Source organism: Schistocerca nitens, chromosome 8 (assembly GCF_023898315.1).
Source record: "Schistocerca nitens isolate TAMUIC-IGC-003100 chromosome 8, iqSchNite1.1, whole genome shotgun sequence".
Lineage (NCBI taxonomy): Eukaryota > Metazoa > Arthropoda > Insecta > Orthoptera > Acrididae > Schistocerca > Schistocerca nitens.
This window is the reverse complement of record NC_064621.1, coordinates 462,538,556-462,544,555: the sequence shown is the minus strand read 5'-3', so window position 1 is coordinate 462,544,555 and position 6,000 is coordinate 462,538,556.

Below are 6,000 nucleotides of genomic sequence, written 5' to 3'. Positions count from 1 at the left end.
CTCCGATTTACTCTCAAACCATACTGGGTACTCATTAGACTGTTCATTCCGTTCAGCAGATCATTTAATTCTTCTTCACTTTCACTCAGGATAGCAATGTCATCAGCGAATCGTATCATTGATATCCTTTCACCTTGTATTTTAATTCCACTCCTGAACCTTTCTTTTATTTCCATCATTGCTTCCTCGATGTACAGATTGAAGAGTAGGGGCGAAAGGCACAGCCTTGTCTTACACCCTTCTTAATACGAGCACTTCGTTCTTGATCGTCCACTCTTATTATTCCCTCTTGGTTGTTGTACATATTGTATATGACCCGTCTCTCCCTATAGCTTACCCCTACTTTTTTCAGAATCTCGAACAGCTTGCACCATTTTATATTGTCGAACGCTTTTTCCAAGTCGACAAATTCTATGAAAGTGTCTTGATTTTTCTTTAGCCTTGCTTCCATTATTAGCTGTAACGTCAGAATTGCCTCTCTCGTCCCTTTATTTTTCCTAAAGCCAAACTCATCGTCACCTAGCGCATTCTCAATTTTCTTTTCCATTCTTCTGTATATTATTCTTGTAAGCAGCTTCGATGCATGAGCTGTTAAGCTGATTGTGCGATAATTCTCGCACTTGTCAGCTCTTGCTGTCTTCGGAATTGTGTGGATGATGCTTTTCCGAAAGTCAGATGGTATGTCGCCAGACTCATATATTCTACACACCAACGTGAATAGTCGTTTTGTTGCCACTCCCCCCAATGATTTTAGATGGACTGTTATCTATCCCTTCTACCTTATTTGACCGTAAGTCCTCCAAAGCTCTTTTAAATTCCGATTCTAATATTGGATCCCCTATCTCGTCTAACTCGACTCCTGTTTCTCCTTCTATCACATCAGACAAATCTTCACCCTCATAGAGGCTTTCAATGTATTCTTTCCACCTATCTGCTCTCTCCTCTGCATTTAACAGTGGAATTCCCGTTGCACTCTTAATGTTACCACCGTTGCTTTTAATGTCACCAAAGGTTGTTTTGACTTTCCTGTATGCTGAGCCTGTCCTTCCGACAATCATATCTTTTTCGATGTCTTCACATTTTTCCTGCAGCCATTTCGTCTTAGCTTCCCTGCACTTCCTATTTATTTAATTCCTCAGCGACTAGTATTTCTGTATTCCTGATTTTCCCGGAACATGTTTGTACTTCCTCCTTTCATCAATCAACTGAAGTATTTCTTCTGTTACCCATGGTTTCTTCGCAGCTACCTTCTTTGTACCTATGTTTTCCTTCCCAACTTCTGTGATGACCCTTTTTAGAGATGTCCATTCCTCTTCAACTGTCCTGCCTACTGCGCTATTCCTTATTGCTGTATCTATAGCGTTAGAGAACTTCAAACGTATCTCGTTATTCCTTAGTACTTCCGTATCCCACTTCTTTGCGTATTGATTCTTCCTGACTAATGTCTTGAACTTCAGCCTACTCTTCATCACTACTATATTGTGATCTGAGTCTATATCTGCTCCTGGAACGCCTTACAGTCCAGTATCTGATTTCGGAATCTCTGTCTGACCATGATGTAATCTAATTGAAATCTTCCCGTATCTCCCGGCCTTTTCCAAGTATACCTCCTCCTCTTGTGATTCTTGAACAGGGTATTCGCTATTACTAGCTGAAACTTGTTACAGAACTCAATTAGTCTTTCTCCTCTTTCATTCCTTGTCCCAAGCCCATATTCTCGCCGGCCGCGGTGGTCTAGCGGTTCTAGGCGCTCAGTCAGGAACCGCGCGACTGCTACGGTCGCAGGTTCGAATCCTGCCTCGGGCATGGATGTGTGTGATGTCCTTAGGTTAGTTAGGTTTAAGTAGTTCTAAGTTCTAGGGGACTTATGACCACAGATGTTGAGTCCCATAGTGCTCAGAGCAATTTTGAACCCATATTCTCCTGTAACCTTTTCTTCTACTCCTTCCCCTACAACTGCATTCCAGTCGCCCATGACTATTAGATTTTCGTCCCCGTTTACATACTGCATTACCCTTTCAATATCCTCATACACTTTCTCTATCTGTTCATCTTCAGCTTGCGACGTCGGCATGTATACCTGAACTATCGTTGTCGGTGTTGGTCTGCTGTTGATTCTGATTAGAACAACCCGATCACTGAACTGTTCACAGTAACACACCCTCTGCCCTACCTTCCTATTCATAACGAATCCTACACCTGTTATACCATTTTCTGCTGCTGTTGATATTACCCGATACTCATCTGACCAGAAATCCTTGTCTTCCTTCCACTTCACTTCACTGACCCCTACTATATCTAGATTGAGCCTTTGCATTTCCCTTTTCAGATTTTCTAGTTTCCCTACCACGTTCGATCTTCTCCACTTATAAGTATAGCGACCGCACCACTCGATAACGCGATGACTCCCTTAATCTGAAATCCTTTGGGTGTTTGCGACAGACTTTTCAGTTTACGCGAACTTGCTGACTGTAGTTCTTATGCCCGGTTTGAGAATGGGTATTCGAACTTTGAAAATATTATGTCTTGAATCATCAATCCATCACCCAAGCCGATGTCACATCATAATTTTTGCGAGGATATTGCGTTGTTAATTATTATTCCGTCGTGAAGACGTCGCTACGTCGCGTATTCAACAACCACACGACACAATTCCAGAGATAAAATGGCTCTGAGCACTATGGGACTTAACTTCTGAGGTCATCAGTCCCCTAGAACTTAGAACTACTTAAACCTAACTAACCTAAGGACATCACACACATCCATGCCCAATTAGTTACAAGCTTTAATCATCAAGGATTTTTGTTCGTAGCGATTTAAGGTGGACCCATCACAAATCCTTCGTGCAGGAAAGATATAGCTTACAAAACGTTCGTTTGGACACTTCTTGAGTATTTTTAGCCAGACTAGTTTCTCACCAAGTTGGATTAACAACAGAGATTGAAAAGGTTCAAAGAAGACCTAGATGAGGCGTCACGAATTTGGTTGGTCAATGTGACTGGCAGAGACGCTCAACGAACTGCAGTGAGACGTTACAAGAAAGGCGCAGTGCTAATGGAGAGACCGTACCTTACAAAATTTCGACTCCCACCTATGGTTGGTCCACAGCTCGTGGTCGTGCGGTAGCGTTCTCGCTTCCCGCGCCCGGGTTCCCGGGTTCGATTCCCGGCGGGGTCAGTGATTTTCTCTGCCTCGTGATGACTGGGTGTTGTGTGATGCCCTTAGGCCAGTTAGGTTTAAGTAGTTCTCAGTTCTAGGGGACTGATGACCATATATGTTAAGTCCCATGGTGCTCAGAGCCATTTGAACCATTTGAACCTATGGTTGGATAACAATTCGAGCATTTCATACTGCTTCCATTATCTGCAAGAAGACAGTCCCCAAAGCGTGTATAGAGACAGAGATATCGAATGTCATATTGGGATGCAGTGCTCTAGTCTTCAGTCTGAATACTGGTTTGCTGCAGCTCTACACGCCCTCTAATCTGTGCAAGTGTCTTTATCTCTGCGTAGTTACTGAAATCTGTCTCGTTTGAAGAATCTTGTTCATCCATTATCATCAAGAAGAGCATTTTGTCGCAGATGACTGTTCTGTTGGAATCTTGGAGCAGTCGTGGTGCCTGACTAGCCGTTGTTGCTTTCAGATGGTAGCCCTGCCAGTGTCCCAAACTGCCACCTTGTCCACAGTCTGCGGCGAATGTTGGTTTACAAATCACTTGTCAATGTAGACGGCACTCTTGGTGCTTCGACATCTTCTGGTAAGGGTAAAAAGAACGAAACGAGAGGAGTTTCTAAAACTACTCAATTTGTTCTTATTCATGGACCTGCTTTATTTTGTGGTGCGAGGTTAAATTTTTCTTTAATGAAAGTTTCTTCTTCCTCCAGTTTGGGTAACGGATGGCTAACTGTTGCTTTCGTTGCTTGTAACAATGCAGGTAGAGCCGGTTTGGAATCCTTTGAAAGTCGGGAAATCTTGGCTTACCGTACTATACCTGTTTCTGAGATTATTATAGCTAGTGAGGGTTCCTACCTTTTTCCGCACGAGAGTTTGTCTTTGTCATGTCGTAGACGTTGTGAGATAAATTCCGATTGTAGTATTCACTTATGGGTGAAGGCTAGTGGTCCTTCTTCTTTGGAAGATTGTCGCATTGTGGGTGATTGTACTTTATATAATCATTGAAAGCAGTTCTCAATAAACGGCCCTTTTAAGGGCCACAAATACTACACATTGATCTTGCCAAAAGCCGATAAGCGATTCTTCTTAGTGTTTTAGTGACGCTACATCAGTTTACATGATGATTGACATGGCAGTGGCGCCATAAACTGCTGTTTGCACGCACTCCTTTCAACATTCTAGTGCCACCGATTTCAATATTGCTGCAAATGAGATTATTCGGAAAGGGGTTGGTGTCGTCACTCAGATTACGGCATTAAAATTGCGCCAAGAATCCAATAAGAAGACGAAAAACCATGAATTTTAGATATGGAAGTGGATTTCGTGCATAAATAACACGGGCCTATCAAACATACTTACAAATAAAGTAGCATTCATAAGAGAAGATCCATTCATTGGCCACTTTTGAATAACAAAAGTAAATTTCGAGCACTTGTTGAACTGCATATCGAGCTGTGTTAGGAAATGTGCTACTCAAAGATGCAGTGCTGGCTCGACTGAAACTACAAGTGACACTTCGCTATCTGACATATGCGATATCCTGTAATGTCTCCAGTACAATTTCAAAGTTCTTGTGTCATGTGTTGGATGTTATTTGCGCGACCCTTAAGACCTATTTGAAAGCTAATATTTTCACTCTTGCGGCCCAAATCAGTTAAATAAGAAGTCACAGATACTGTAAATATTAAAGCTATCCTACTAAGAATTTTGGAATTACGCTTTGTGCAAGTACACTATTAAAGACACCGTCATATAGTTGGTCACTGGATGTTCTAGGTTCTTTATTAAAAGTTATAGCAAGCCTGAAATTATACTGCCAACAGAAACGTGGTTACTTCCTTTCTCAAACTCACTATACAGGAGTTGAAGTGCACTTATATCCTTATATTGCCAATACGAGAATGTGAATATATGACAGTGTTGCATTAATTAATTTTTGCTATTCCACAAATAAGAGCCGTGCGGAGTGGCGCGCGGTTACAGGCGCCATGCCACTAATTGTGTGGCCCCCTCCCGCCACGGTTCGAGTCCTCCCTCGGTCATGGGTATGTGTGTTGTTCTTAGCATAAGATAAATTAAGTTAGTTTAAGTAGTGTGTAAGTCTAGGGACCGATGACCTCAGCAGTATGGTCCCTTAGGAATTCACACACATTTGAACACAAAAAAGATCGCTCCTGGTGCAGTTTCAGAAACTGCACGACCGCTTTTTAGACCTTTTTTTTGGTACTGCGAAACACACGAACTGAAAAATTACTAACACGGAAACCAGAATACAGCAATGGTGCCTTGAAATTAAGCCACGAGGCTTAATCGATGCTGGGGCAAGGAAAGTGGCGTCAGAAAGTTAAATCGATTTTAACTTTTAGTGGTTTGAGTAAAAGAATTGTCGCTCAATAGACGCTTTGGGATCTGGGGGTTCCACACGCATCTTCGGTGACGCCACTCGAGTGGCAAAAGAGTGGCGTCACTTTAGTTGCATATGGAAAACCAGCTTCACATCACGAGTTTCACGGTCTCTATTAGGACGGTTGATGTTTTTTAAAAAAAATCAGGAATACGATATATCGACATTTAAAAAACTGATAGCCGGCCTTACTATTGATAATTGTAACGATATATCGACGGGAAAAGATCGACCAACTGGTAAAAAAAAATATTGGCTGCAAATTGTAAATGTACTGCCGGTTTTAGAGCTGAGTATGTAACTATTGATTTATTATTAGATATTCTGTACATCAACAAGCCAGCAGCCTGCTTATCCCCTTACAGCAAGAACTGAAAGGAAAACGATGCACATTCACTGTTGACGATAACCACTTTGCTAAC